This window comes from Chelmon rostratus, chromosome 15, assembly GCF_017976325.1.
Source record: "Chelmon rostratus isolate fCheRos1 chromosome 15, fCheRos1.pri, whole genome shotgun sequence".
In the NCBI taxonomy this organism is placed as follows: domain Eukaryota; kingdom Metazoa; phylum Chordata; class Actinopteri; order Chaetodontiformes; family Chaetodontidae; genus Chelmon; species Chelmon rostratus.
Window position 1 is genome coordinate 9,817,919 of NC_055672.1, and position 16,022 is coordinate 9,833,940.

General features: G+C 42.2%; 1 protein-coding gene across 2 annotated transcripts in view; it reads left to right on the forward strand.

Annotated features, from left to right (window-relative positions):
• The first annotated feature begins 7,637 nt into the window (after nucleotides 1-7,637).
• The window catches only part of stxbp6 (syntaxin binding protein 6 (amisyn)), a 64,081-nt gene continuing 55,696 nt past the window's right edge, over nucleotides 7,638-16,022 (forward strand). Inside the window, exon 1 of one of the 2 annotated variants that reach the window (XM_041954555.1) lies at nucleotides 7,638-7,726. The gene's annotated coding sequence lies outside the window, so the exon portion shown is untranslated. Of the gene's footprint in view, nucleotides 7,727-9,818; nucleotides 10,079-16,022 lie in introns of those variants that run through there. The other variant, XM_041954554.1, reaches the window with a different exon arrangement.

A 16,022-nucleotide genomic window follows, 5' to 3' on the forward strand; every position in this document is an offset into this window, starting at 1 on the left:
ATGAGCTTGTATCCACCCTCCAGTCAATTGTGAGATTAGATGAGGTGTGCAGCATCGCAGGGGGAACAATGAACTGAATTCTGCGGGAACATCCTGTTCTCATGGAAGATGGGTCTCAATCCGACACTAACACTGGCAGTGTTGATAGCAGCAACTCCCGAGAAAGCCTTTGAAGCACACTGCAAAAGAAGACTCATTCATAGATGGGACTTAGACGTGGAAGCGTACCTTCCTGTGACTATTCCCTGTGGCTTCTAATGTTCCCTGTGTAGCCCACATTCAAGTGGGACCTGGCCCTTTGTGTTCACAGTATGTGTGGGAAGCAAAGGCGTCTCAACGATGGATGACGTGGAGTCCCTCAGACCCTTCGGCGTGGATGACGGCCTCGATGTGTCAGAAAAGAAAACACGGGAGGAGACTCGAGGATGGCATTTATAGATCGCGCAGCTCGCAAACAATTAAAATGCAGGAAGTCGAAACATAAAAGAAGTAACACAATGCAGGGAGCAGAGCAGCACCTGCTGCCATTCAACACTGCAGCTTCCTGGTTGAATCAAGTGCATAGTTCAGTTTCAAGGAAGCCTGCTCTGCTTTCCTCATTCCTGAAGTTCACAGCCTGTTAAAGTCATTGTTAATGTCACGGGCAGCTCTCTCTAGCAAAGTGTTTCTGACATTTACCCCCTCTCGCCTGCAGAGCGCTGTAGATAATGTCAGCCATCACAGCAGATTTGCTGATTAGCAGGGTTCAGGTGAGCCTTGAAGTTTCCTTGAAGAAACTAAATCAATTGTTTTTTATTCTCTTTTTCTAACTGCTGTCACCAGCTGTCAAGAGGTAAGAACATGTCATGGTGGCTGGGGTTTAAACAGTTGCTGCCAACTTGATAGAAAATGGGGAGATCTTGCAGGTTTTGAACCATGGGTGGTCATTCATGGTCCTCAGGAGGATGAGCCCTGCTGACTTTGTTGATCCCAGGACTTTTAATCTAGCGCCACCACCAGGCTGATGTTTCTTGACAAAACTTCTATGCACTGACACGCAATTTTGCAGAGATGTTCATGACCCCCAGAGGATGAATCCTGCTGACTTTAGCAACCCCTGACTTTTACCCCTTGTTTTTACTCATCCAGTGAAATACCTAATCATGTGCACGATGCATCGGCACCAGATGTCGTGCAGATGTTCGTGGTCCCCAAATGATAAATTCTAATGGCTTCTGTGAACTCCTGACTTTTCTTCTAGCACCACCATTAGGTTTTATGTGATGTGTCCCCACAGCTATTGGATGGATTGCCATGACATTTTGCACAGACATTCATTTTCCACTGAAGATGGCTTCCAATCAGTTTGGTGTTACCTTGTCATCTAGCGCCACCATTGGGTCAAAGCTATGACATTCCCATCAGCTTCAGCTGTACTTTGTGTTTAGTGCTAATGAGCAAATGTTAGCATGTAAGACTAAGATGGTGAACACGTTAAACATCATACCTTCTAAACAACACTATGTTAGCAATCTGACTGTTAGCATGGTAGCATGATGTCACCACACTGTGCTTCACTTGCTTTGGATATTAAATAACATTTTTTATCTGCATATTTCTCTGAATCAATGCCATAATTTAATTTTGCAAAGAAAATATTTTTTCAGCAAAATTGGGAGGATATTTTGATTAGTGAATAAAAAAACAGTGCCATAAACTTTTATCACTAGGTCACTGGTGTGTTTCCAGTGTGTGTGCTGCATTAATTCCCTAATGTGATTTTTGCAAGCCAAACCATCTTGGAAGTCTGCTCTGCACAGCAACACTAGTTTTTTCCTCTTCCTGGAAAAACGTAATACTCGGCATACTGATAAATATGACTCGTTAAAAGGCAAAAAGTCGTGTAAACAGTGTAGGATTTGTTATTTTTTCCAGTCCCCTTCCATTTTCTTTCAGCTTTAAATACCACGCAGCATCGCTACACGCAGTTTGTGGGTTTGACCTCTTGGACTCACATGTTAAAGCATAAGAAACTCACATGTGTTATTCCCATTATCATGGACAGTTTGGTCTAGATACGTTTCCATGGAAAAGGCTCGCTCTGGGCTGAACAGTGAAGAGTGCCAACTCTTATCTTGATGTCATCAATTACACTCTGGAGCTGCTAAACTGAGTTTCGAGGCTCTAGAAAACATATGTCCCTAGCTCTTTCAGGTTCAAAGGCTAAATCAATTCTATCAGCTCACAAAACTCATGTTCTTGTGCCATCAATGAATCCATGTGAAGACTGTCAGATTGGCACAGGGAGATATAACCGGCCTTTCAGATACCTTGGGGAGATTCTATTACAGGGAGATTTTAGGGAGAGATGTTAACATATTGGTCATTGTCCTGAAGTCTTTGTCGCTGACTCATCCACTATGAGCGAAATTATCCATCTCCTGTTCTTGTCTTTAATAGAAGCAGTTTTATCCATAAACAACATTTTAAACAACAAGCTACATCTCATCTGTTTGTATGACTACTGGAAGCCTGAGGTCATCCACCTTGTTAGTCTTGCCCCGAAGTCCGGGGCATCACGCGTGCAGTTGCAGAAATTATAAGCATGTCATTAAGGTCTCGGAGCTGAACCGGAGGGTGTCCTCTCAGCTGATGAGGTCATGTCACATGGTGTTTATAGAGATGAGATGGGCCTGTCGTGAGCCAAGACGCTTGCATCATCACTTTCTGCAGCACGCAAGAATCTTACGGTCATGCATACATACAGTACACAAGAATACACAAATTATGCGCAACAAATTACAGCTTAAGCTACAGATGTTGTGTATTCCAGCTCACGTAACATTTCAAGTTGAATCTGCTTTCGGGCTATTTGCTGTGGGAGCCTTTTCTAAAGTAATCTGCTTCTTCCCCAGGGACCCTTTGGCTTTAAGCACTGTTGCACAAAATTGGGTAATTTGCATCGCTTCTCTCACTAAAACCTATTTTGTTTGGCGATATCTTGTTTTTCAGCTGAGTTAATGCAACTTAAGGGGTCGTCACTGGGGAATACATTTGGAAGAAACAGACAAGTGTCGGATTCCTGTCTTATTTTTCTTTTGGAGGTGGTGGAAGAACCTGTCTTTGCCTGGGGCGTAATGGGAGCGTAACTCTGCTTGTCTGACAAGGAAGAAACACATGCATCCCGGGAGATGTTTTGTCCAAATCTTACTTTTGGAGAGAAAAAAAAGGCAATTCAAAGCAAAATTTAAGAAAACAGGATGAATAGAGAGACTCAAATGGGTCACTAGGGGCATAGTTTTTCCAATAGAGGCATTTTTTTAGTATGAACTATGCCTCCTCAGTGTCACATATTGAAATAAATCAGGTGTTGTTAAATTGTTCCCCTCTAGGACCTCTAACGCATCACCTTGTAGGACCTTATTGGCACCTTCTCCCTCAGTTTCATTCCCCTTTTTATTACCTGTTTTCCCTTCAATTGTTCCCAGATATCAAGACATAAAAAGAAATAAGTCTGTTATAATCCCAAAGTCTCAGCTCGCCCCGTGTCCATCTCTGTATCTCCACATTACCTTCCTGTGGCATTACGGCCATGAGCTCCTCAGAGTGACACCGCTTATCCTGCCAACAATAAAGACCAAATGAGAGTTGCGAAATGAAATTGAATCTTTGCCTCTCATGTTACCCAGAGGGCTCTGCTCATTGATTGGCTAATTTAGCTGATTTTGACATGTTATCTGGCAGTGAAGTGATAAGGGCTGGAGAGTGAGTGTGTTACTGGCAGGCAGAGACAGCAGACAGAGTGAAACCTTAACCTGTCTCCTTATGCATGAGGTGCTGGACAGCAAAACCTAACAAATGTGTTAACTGATATAACTGATGAATACATTTGCAGCATGCTGTATTTATAGGTCACATATAAGGTGTATAAGTGGTTGTATTGAAGGACTCCTTCAATATAATGTAGATTGAGAGACTCCAATGAGGTTTTCAACGCCTGACGGAGGTGACTCATTATACAGAAGAATACTCCACACGACCACAGCAGCCGCACACACACTCCACACACCCATCATTCAACTGTCTGGCTGCCGTGATGGAGATGGATTTAGTTTGTGGTGTTTAATGGTGTGTGGCTCCATTACTGAGTCTTTTGCCCAGCAAATTGCTCTGAAATCTGACTTCAGCACACCCCAGAGTATCAACTTTGATTCAGGATGGGTTCACCTTCTGGAAATCCTGTTTTCACTCCCGAGTTAAGCTGCCGCCTGTGGGCAAAGCAAGATTAGGTGTTTCTCCAGTGTTGGCATGACGATGGCAGGCAAGGGAAAACAGAAGACTGACAATAAGAGGTTTCAGGGTTTACTTCTGCTAGCTTGTTATGCATAACACCCCAGATGTACTAACTGAGCAACTGCAATCAACAATACTGATACAATGCTAACTGCATTTACACTGCTTCATATTATCATGCCAGTCTAAAATGAAAAATATTTCCACTCCTGACACATGTTCTGGTATCTTCTGCATGTATCTTGCAAGTCCATCTGTCCAATTTAGGGGGAAAGGGGAGACAAAAGAGACATTCTCTGTTTCAAGATAAAGAAAAGACATCTCACTAGAATAAAAAAATCCAACTTGTCCGACCAGTTATGATAGAGGTACTAAACAGAATGATGTAACAAGATCAGCAAGACCTCCCTCTTTCCCTCATCAACCAACAGTCTGAATTTAATTAAATATTGATTTTTGTTATATTAAAACTAAACGTGTCATTGATTGAACAACCAGCTTTTATTGGTAGTACAGAATTCAGAGCAGGGACTTAAAGCAAATTTCTTTGCTGTGTTTTATAAAGTGACAGAGCAGCTAAGATTGATCCGAGTATGAAAGTCGTTACGCGTGGCTGGCCGGCACGCTCAGATGACGGATGGCTGGCATCTACTTCAAGTCTAATTAAAGTGGCTGTCTTTGGCAAAGGGATATTCCAATGATCAGTCCCAAAATTCGAAAAAGATGTCAGCGTGAGCAGTTGTTGGAAGCGGCAGGTCTTTCAGTTCCAGCAGTGCCTGAGAGGTCATATGGATAACTTCTATAAACTGACAGATCTCCTGGACCAATCACATGAAGCCTTTTGGCAACCATCGTCCTACAGTGAGTCATTGTATAAGGAATACGGATATACCTCAGAAAGTGTGCAATAGTGCGTAATAACAGTGGTTCTGCTGAATGCAGAGTTCTCTGTGGAAGAGACAAAGACAAAACAGTAATGCAAGGAAATTACTTGAAAACAACACAAAGGCCAGCGATGGTATGAGATGGGTTGTTGTGCATCTAATATGATTGGTTAGGGACCACATGTGAGGGATATTCTATCAGGCACGGCCAGGTAAAATCAATACCAGATCCGAGGTCTAAATATTTTCTTATTTCACACTTCTTAAGGATTATCAGAGTGGGTTGTTACACTTGACCTGTTTCGATAATGTGAAATATGCAGCAAAGAGCAAACACACACACACGCACACTTATTTCCTCACTTGACAAGCGAAATCTAAACAGGAGGCTTCAGACACCCCCTCCTCACATAAACACACAGTCCACCTCCCTGAATGTGGCGAGTTCCACGAAGTTACCAGGAACCACAAAACAGCTCTGATGAAAGAAAACCAAACATGGACCGTTTGATTTTCTCCACTTGGAACAAAGACATAAAATCTCGAATGAAAGCGTGCGGCAGCTCGCACACTGTGCACACACGCACTCGATCTTTTCATGAAACGTATGCATGTCAGCTCGACCACAGTAAGACGTGTTTTTCTCTCCAGCGAGCTCTCATGCGGCTCTGGAAGCCGTGTCTGATGTGTGTGTTTCACGCCTCACACTGTGAAGAGTAAACAACAAACCGCATGAATTCAGCGTTTGATTAGTGCAGCAGTGAGACAGAGAGAGAAGAAAATAGAGGCTAATAGAGAGTGTATTGGGGAGCGTGTGAGAGAGCATAGCAGCCATCTGGCCATGTGGGGAGATGAGAGGCAGCCGGCGGTTGGAGCAAAGGTTCCCTCGCACCGTTCCATTCCTCTATCGTCAGATCTCCCATGTTTACCCTACCCACCACAGGGACTGAGGCACCTCGCTTAATGCATCCAGCTCGCACAGCTCCTCGTCTAACGTCATGGGCTGGAAGGATGTTTACGTTTTCCAGGATTTTGGGAGGAGGGATGGAGGGTGTGCAGAGAGACGGGGGACATAAGGGAGAAGGAGTGCCAGGTAGAGCTCTGACAGTTACTTCTTCCTCCTGTGGATGTGCTTTTGATGGGAAAAAGTACTGATTGTGCTCGAGGAGAGGGAGCATTAACGCCGATTAACATCTCAACCCATCATTGGCTGGTCCCTCATTATAAGCTCATGTTGTGTGGAGGAGCTTTACTTGAGCCCACACGAGCTCTTTTTTAATTCCACACCAAATTCCAAGGTTTCGAATGATGCCAAATACGTCATGCAGAATTACAAGGAAATGTGTGTAAAGTGAGGCAGAAGGCATGCATCATTTTCCATTTCATATGAAGGGGCAGCCATAAAACCAGGCTTCTTATAATATTTCGCTGACAGAATGTGTGGAAACAATGATAAGAAAATGTGTATAAATAATGCACAAGTCATTTAAATGTTTCCTCTTAATGCAGCGGTGCAGTGGAGCCTGAAAAACTTAGATTTAACTAATACACTTAAAATCTAAGAGATGAAGCACTGCAACAAGCAGGTACAGAGCACAATCTTATCAAGCAGCATGAAAACAATTCCTTAACGCTACTTAATGGAAAATCTATGGGGAGTGTTAGGAACATTAGTTTTAAGTGGATGCACTGCACTCAGGTCAGTGAAGCAGCTGCTCCAGAAAATCACTCATGGCAAACAAAATAATTATAACTCCTCGTTAATTCCAAAATTGCACTAAATCTTGAGCCATTCTGCAAATGTGGTATGGTGCTGAAAGAAAAGACAGTAATTACAAATAGTCCACACTTGTATATGAATAATGTATGAAATATTCATGCAGATTCACTAGAATAGCAGTTATTGGTTACTTTTCCACCACTGCTTCCTTCCCACAGATTCCAGTTGAATAACACATCGCGGAAACTTTGAGCCACGAGAGCGAAACCTGAAGGATGTTTCAGTCTCTGTGGTGTGACACACATCCAAAACCTAACCTCAGCACTGAATTGAGCAATGAGCAGTGTCAAGCTTTCAGCATGTTTGTTGGGCAATCAGTCTTCAGGCTGTTATTGAGACTGGTGGTGCCGCACACCAAACCTAGAAACAAACCTTGACTTGGTTCAGTGTTTTGCCTCTTTCATCAGAGCGGATCACCGGCCAGCGTTTCCCTCGAGAGACTCAGCTGCCTGAATTCCCAAACTCACCAGCAGGAAACAGCTAATGCCCTTTTAACCCTCTCTGCTTGTGTGCGACTGTGAACGCATCATTTTTCCCCCCCAGCCACTGTGTCTTTTTCTCGCAACCAGGAAAAAGTGAGTCATTGCAGTGAAAGTGTTTGCTCATGTGGGGGTGCGCAGAGGTACAGTTCAGTAATTGTACAGTGTCACAGTCTACAGAGTCCAGCACTGTATCCCGTCTTGTTGCTTTCCCGATGGCCTCGCAGGCGTAGCAGCAAAACACGCCCCTCCCGGATCCAAATTTACACTCAACAGAAGAGCCTGTGTAAATCAAAGCGGATTGTCTGAAGGTAAGCAGGAAAAAATAGTCCCAGCAGACATTTTTCAATCCTAAAATCTTGAACTATTTCCACATGCTCCACCAGATGGTTGAGCAGCTTGCTGTAGCGTGGAATCACAAAGCCAGACAAACTGTAATATGATCCCAAGGAAGCTTCAAGAGCTGGATGGAAAAGAAACAGCCATGTTTGATTATTGGTGTGCCAACTGCCAAATACGATTTTGTAACTTTTTTTTTTTTTTGGCAGCATGGATCAGGGAGTAATTTGTCTTGGAGCTTTAGATGGTAAATAAATTGTTGAGAAGTGAGAAAAGTAAATGACATCTGCCATTAATACAGCTGGTCTGATGTGCATATGATGACACCTTACAGTGAGTTAGGTGGTGCAGCAGATTGGCAGAGCAATGCAAAGCCAGACTCCTGCAAAAGTGTTTTCAATGAAAGAAACATTCACATTTGATTACAGGACTGCCGTTTGTAAGCCACAAGTGGATTTGTTTATCCTTTATCATGCATTTAATACCACAGGCTGCCTCAACTGACCCGCGGACATCTGCTGAACTGGTCCTCAGCTTAGCATGACAAAAAAATAATGGCTTAAATGCTCACCATTTCCCTGTGCAACATGTTAATGATCAGCTGCAAAGACCCAGAGGCAAAGAAACAGAAGCGCATAAAAGCTGAAGTATCTCGGATGAGCCAGCGGTGTCCAAGTCTCTTCAAAATGAAGACAGAGCTTATAACAGAAGCCAAACCAACCAGGAGAGGAATTAGAGCTCTGTAGGGAATTTGGATGACTCACAATGAGCCAAGCAAAACATCAGACAAGACACACACACACACACACTCTTCCACACAGTTTCACTGCCGCGTGTGTGAATTCCCAGGGTACAGATTTCTGTTGGCATGGCTGTAGAAACAAAAGATGGTAGTCAACAGCTGCTGGCAGTTTAGGACAGTCTTGAACACCTCCCACACATCCAGCAGTGAGTTGTTGCAAAATGTAAAAGTAGTGCAGGCCTGTCTTAACAAGAAATTCAAAGAAGTTCAGCAGCTTTTTTTTATAGCAATCTTGGGGAAAGCCCTAGTCATTGTTCATTAAGTCATAGTGCGAGACGCCTACTGTAATCTGAGATATTTAAGGTTTGAGTCACAGAGACAGGGGGATACAACCCTGATTCCAAAAAAAGTTGGGACGTTGTGTGAAGCATAAAGACAGAATGTGATCATTTGCAAAGAAACTGTGTTTATAGACGGTTTAAGTGTTCCTGAGTCCATGTAGTAACATCCTTTATCCAATCATGTGTTCACAAAGAGGTGCACGACTGAGCCTTTCCAGGATGCTCCTTTCATACCCAATCATGATACTATCACCTGTAACCAATCAACCTGTTGACCTGTGGAATGTTTCAAACAGGTGTTTCCGGAGTGTTCCACAACTTTCCCAGTCTTTTGTTGCTCCTGTCCCAACTTGTTTGAAAAGTGTGGCTGCCATCAAATTCAGTTTAAGCAGATATTTACAAAAATCAATGAAGCTGAAGACGTCAAACATTAAATATGTGGTCTTTGTACTGTTTTCTGTTGAGTATACGGCAAAAAATGATTAGCAAAGAAACAAAGTAGCTATATTCCCACAAAGACTGAAAGTGTCACGATTAAAATATGACGTCTGATAACCCCACTCCTCATGTTCCTAGTGGGAATTACAGTTGTAATGTAGCTTATGCGATGTTTGGCTAGCACCCTTATAAATGTGCTATTTTTCATGAAGAAAATAGTCCGGCTGTTAGCTTAAACCCTCTTTACAGTACATATACTTGCTAAAACCATCCACAGGCTCCTAGCAAAGCGCCATAAATGGAAAACTGGGATAAAAATGTTTTATGACTTTACTATAGCTCACAAACATCCTTCCAAAGCCTCCTTTCAATCACTTAGCTTTAACATCTACCTCTTCTCTGCGCATTTCGAACAGTCTGCCAGATCATACAGACGTGAAATGCCTGCTACGTGGTGGAGGGACACCGTACGTGATTGGCGGGAGGGTTCGTGTGTCTGGGAACCTGCTACTGGCTTCCCATAACGTTACACACACACACACACACAGCCGCAGTCAGACAGACGGTCTCTCCGCTGAAACGGCAGCAGGGAAAACAAAGTCTCCTCCCGCCGCTGAGAAACTAGCAACTGTCGTAGAAGTGAAGTCGACGCGATGCTACACGCGAAATGCTACCGTTTCGTCTGAGAAGACAGCTAACAGTCAGGAAGAGACAGGCGAAAGTGGGCGAACCGTGACAGCAGCTGGCGAAATTAACTGAGGGATTTGTGGACTGCACGTGGAAAGCAACGCTGAAACACATCGGTTAGTAAGCTTCACCCCACACTCTACTTCTGTTTTAGACAATTGCGTGTACACATTAATAGTTTCCCGCACGGAAAAACAAAGTTTAATTGGTGTTTGGTGCCCACGTAGGAGCTGTTGTCTTCGCGATATTGATTAGCGTTGACGCAGCAACGGCTAGAATTTGAACAAGTGTGCTCGCGCGTGTAGCTCGTTAACTGTAAGTGCACGTGCTGGTGTTGTGCTTTAAAACTGAACGTGACCGAGTTTGCTTGTTTTCCCCCAGATTTTATGATTTAAGCGTTGTTTTATTAATGTTTTGACTGGGCTTTCGGCGCAGAACTTTGTGATGAAGTGTTCTTGCCCGTGCTTTGATAAAACTAGGATAATTCAAGTTGATTTCCAGCCCCAAATATGTCATTTTTGTGTTTTATGGTGTTCACAGAGGTGAACCGCGCCTCCCTGCTAAACAGCTGTCTTTGTAAGCTGAGGCTGTGGCCACGGTGTGTTGAAAAGAAAACTGAAGTGGATTCAGGTGTCAAGTCTTAAATCGTCCAATATTTGATCAGAACAAGTCTGGCCCCCGTCCTACATGAGCAAATATTCCAGTGAAATTCCTGTCAGCCCAGACAAGTGAATTTGGGTGTTGTCCAACTTGAATAGCTGCGTATTATGATTGCAGGCTGGGCTTCTGTGTCATCAGTGTGTTTGCTCATAAAGCAACATGAGACATTTTTCATTACACCAGTATTAAAGATCATAACATCATCACTTAATGTGTCAAAACATGGTCACATTTTAAAGCTCTAAAGAAATCCGATGATTGTGTTCTGAGCCATATGGAGTGACGTGTCAGTCATCATCCCTGATGCTGGTGTTTTCTCCAGCGGAAATAATCAATACATTTAATTAACATGGCATCTTAAATGTTTCAATACATAATTTGGATCATCACTGGCAGTTGCTGTTCTCTTAGTGTAACAATGCTCAGCAGATATATGACCAGGCAGAAAACTGTTTTTGATGCCGGCCGTGTTAAATAAATAAATTAAATAAATGTTTGTTATACTCCTGTGTGTGCCAAAGCAGACCTAGCCCAAGGCATATTCGCACTATGCACCCCAAAGTAAGGAAAGTACAAATTGATGTTCTCAGGTAAAACCCTTGCATTTCCTAAATGTAATCCTTTTGGAAACATCCTTGTTTTGGCTGGATGGGATGGTGTTTGTTTGACATTATCATATAAAGAATCTTTCAAAATATTTGAATATCACCTAAATTGGAGATGCAAGGCTATGCACAGCTTCATAGTAAGCAAGTGTGAAGTCCTGTACTTTAAATTTGATTTAACGTGTTGTATCTTGCCTTAATTAGAAAAAGCAATTCACATTTTCTTTCACTGTTTTTATTGTTGTTATTTTATTCTACTTAATCAATAGTTCCAGTATAGCTCCAAAAATCCAAACATAGGAAAAAGGTAGTTGTAGTTGAGTGCCAGAATCTCCAAACAACAATCACCACCGCTCTCCACCGCTGTGTCTCTGTGATACGTAGGAACCTAGAAAGCCAATTAGTTCAGATTGGCAGAGAGGCTCCTAGTGTTACCCCTGTGTCTCCCAGTGGCGTTAACTAACCCACTTACATTAAAATATCGCTTCTTTCTATGCAAGAGTTCAGGGCTTAATTTGTTCTGACACGCCATAAAAGATAAAGCTTATACCTTTCCCCATACTTCAGTGTCCAATTACAGTCAGCATTGTGTAAACTGTCAAGCTGGCTCCCTCCCTGTGTGTCCACCACCTCAGCTTGTTCTGTTGCCAGAGAGGACAGATATCCTTGCAGGCAGACATAAAGACATAGAGAGCCTTGTTTCCTTAGTGGATCGTATAATGAAAAGAGGAACAAAAACCAGCCTGTCAGTGTTTCTGACAAAATGACACTAAGATTTGGAGCCCTGGAGGAGTCTGAATCACTCAGACTGTGGTCGCCCTCTCTCTGCATTACAGGAACGATGCTCTCTGTGCTACGATCATGAGCAGCAACCCTGTTTTGCAATACATTTAATGGAGAAGTAGTAAAATTAGACACAAGGCTGGTGATTTTTTTTGCTGATTTTGCTCTGCGTATATCTAAATCTATTATTTTGGCCATGTACACTGACACAGTGATGTTGCATTTAGCTTATCCTTATGTAAACAAATTGTACATTCACTTTTGTTTTGTTAATGCCTCAAGCCATTGGCTCCAGCATATACTGTAATTGAGTCTTTGTGTTGATGATCCCTGCAGTTGTATTTGAGACATCTATTTGTAAGTGCACTACGTTTGCTTTTCTGTTGTTTACCTGCCACTTGTTCAGTCCTTCCCTAATGTTTTATTGCCATAAGGTGCTGGCTTGCAAAGGATGAGCTCATTTAGGGGCCTGGCATGTCACTCATTGATTCACGGTTAGCCCATGGCACCCTGGCACTATATAACCTTCACTAGGAGCTGAGTCACACAGGTCTCTTATTGCTTTCTAACATAAAATAGACATCGGCAGGATGTACAGCATAAATTCTTGTGTACATTTTATACCTTATATATATACTTTTCTTTTATAACACACTATACAATATACATTACTTGCCTCACATACTTTAAAGAAAAAACAAACACAACTCACATTAGCAACACAAATTACTGTAGTTGGATGAAAAAAGAACAATGAAATTGCTGAAATGATCTTAAGCCAAAATGGTTTTGATCCTCTCCTCTCTCATGCTCCTCGAAAGCTCACCCCTCTCCAAGAGTATTGCAGACAAACTGCTGTAATGCTCCCTCAAGAATAAAAGTGGTCTACAAATTACATTAGTGGCATCTCTCAGAGCAGGCAATTATGGACACTTACATGGATTTCCCCATGTCATTACTTGAAAATCAGTTTGATCCTTCTGCTGAGCACAAGCTTTTCAACCGTGTGACATCTAGAATCTCTCTACTGTTCAGTTAATGTAATTTTTTGTCTTGCCAACGTTGTCATGTATGTACACAGTCAACTGTTTGATTCAGGCCCGAAGCTGCACATGAAAAGAACCTTCATTTGGATTTGGTTGTGAGGAGTCCAAATGCCCTGCTGTCTCCAAAACAAAACAAGAAAAAAAAGACTGTTTTTCACCTGAGTGTGCTAAAATAGAGTTTGAGGAGAGAGAGCAAATCAGAACCCGATGTGTCTGAGAGTCAACAAAGAAAACAGGGTGAGATGCTGAATTTGGAGAACAGAATGTTTGAGTTGCAGCACTCGTTGTCATTTCTGTTTGGAGAGTTTGAGATAACCTAAAAAGCTTGGCGATATTGTTTAGTATTGTACTTTCCACTGCTTTAGCCCTGTGTACTATACTTGTTTTCAAACCCGGTCTTTACATTAGGGTTGCAACACTGTGAGATTTTCACGTTACACAATTAATTTAAAAAAATATCAGTTTTATGGTATCACGGTATGTGGTATTACACAATTATCATTATTATTATCTCATACAATAACCTTTAAAAGAATGAAAACAGATTTTTTTACTGTAAAACTGCCACGCCGCTGCAACCTTACTTTACATACTGCAACAGCATAGAAGATTTGACTAAATCAAGCATATTTAAAGATTTCAGGATGTGTGAGATGGCAGAGGAACTGTGTTAATGAGCTTTGCTGTCTGACATGCACAATGAGTTGGTTCTGATGGAGGGATTTGGTCTTCGATCTCAAAACTTGGACAGCTAAATCAGGCCTTAAGTCTTACCCAGCTTGAATAAAATGTCCTCCCCTTGTGCTTTTTTTTGACCTAGTATTAACACAAACGTGCGACTGTGTTTGTTGTGCGCTCTCTGCTCTGAGAGAGTGCTGTTTGATTCCCCAAGTGCGGTTTTGTAGTAGTATATTGTAGAACTCTCTCTCCCTTTCACTGACTTTCATGTCAGGCATGAACTGGAGTGTGTAATTGTACAGCATAATTCTTGGTTTTATTGGGCCTTATCAACCAACATCATACTTGTAAGTGACCTGTGACTGAAATGTTTTTACTGCTCATGTCAAGACTGAGTTTTGTCTTGTGTAGCTTTGTGCTGCAATGATGTAGGATTGGATTTTAATACATCACAGGCTGGCTCTGACACCACAAAAGCAGCAGGGAAGACAGCGTAATCGCTCAATTATTTTATGAGAGGTAACATTCACCATCTGTTCATGTGGCGATGTTGGATACCGCTCGTTTAAAGTGACACTGCCGTGTGACATCACTCTCTAATGATGTAATCTATGAAGATGTGCACACTGTGGGAGGTTTTTCTGTAAAATGAAGGCCTTGTGCAGAGCCATGAGCCAACATGAAAGACATGCATGAGAGGCTTTGGATGAGACAAAGTGTTTTATTCCTTTCCTACAGCTTTGAGAGTACAGTGTGGAATGAAAGAAACTACTTTGTCTTTGAAAGTTTCCAAAGTCAGTCATATGTGAGTGGGAGGAGTAGATACAGGGGAATTGCTTCTAGTGGAGGATTTTATTATCTATTTGAGTTGGTTATCTTGCCAGATATCATTGTGTTCCAAATTTTGCAATGTTGTTCTTTTGTAACTTACACTCATTCAGTTAAAGTTAAGTCTGCACCCCAACTGCAAGTGATATTCTCTAAGATTATCTTTCCTCTTGTTCTCTGCTGTTGGTAGACAGACTGTAATTCCTTGTCTTGTTGCTGTCTTACCCAAAAGCAAAAATGGTTGTTGACACACCTGTGCAGTGCACCTGTATGTATTTGCTGAACGTGCATGTTTTAGGTGTACCATTTAGAATCTCTCAAGCACTGCACACAGGGCTCCAGAAATACACTGTACATGTTTAGAATGCTTTCTAGAATAAAATGATGGATTATTATTGCTATTTTTCTTAAATAGTCAATTCCAAAAAGCAAACAAGCCTGTCTGTTTTTTCAATGAACTGTTTACTTAGTGTCAGTCCAAGACACCGTAAGTCTCGTCTGAGCTTGGTTCTTCAATGCAGACTTTGTACAGAAAAGGGATTTTGGAGCTTTCTCATAGTTGAAGCTGTTAGAATGGAAAAGGATAACTCTTAAATATACAAAGTTAAGGATAAAATTTCAATTCCCATTCAGTGATGGTTGTTGTTTTCCCACACTTATTTGTCTATCTGACACATGTGCTCACATGTTTTGTTCTTAATGTTAACTTTAGCCTAATTCTGGTTAAAAAATGAATTGGTCCTCATAATGATAGGACAAGTGCGCACGCACACATATGTACAAAACCTACATGTCCATATCACACTAGGTTTCAGTTATCCTTTAGCCTGCATTAACTCACTAACCCACATCCATGCTTTAGCGCACTACTTCCTATCTATGTGATGGATTTCTAATGGCTCACTTTCTTAGTAATTCTCACACCAGCTGCCAGCATTTTAATTACACAAGCAGTGGAGTAAATATACTTGGTAATTCCTTCCTAGATGGATTTTTTAGCCTGTGCCACGGAAGGTTTGGGTTTTAGTGTTAAATGTCTCTCCAAAGGAAATTAAGGCACACTTTCAATTCAGTGTGGTCAGACCCGAAGCATCTGCCTGTCTTTTGGGCACGTTTTTCTGCTTCTACAGCCTCTGCAACTGTGGCAGGTTCCCATGGGCTTGTGAGCACAGGCTGTAGAACAGCGTTGTGTTGATGGCTGTGCAGCTAACTCAGGGGCCGCACTCCAGTGAGGTCCCAGGAGAGCCATGAGCATGGACTGAACAGATTTCACATTAACACACTGGGCACAGGGGGACCAAGGGAATGAGCAGGAACAGTACTGTTCCTTTGAGTGCTTGGCAATACACAGCCACAGTTAATGAAGTGTTTTTGAAAGGGCCTTGGCTTGGAAATGAGGTGATAAGCAGCCGTAAAATATATGTACGTCGTTTTCACTGCCACAGCAGCTCATTGCCTCT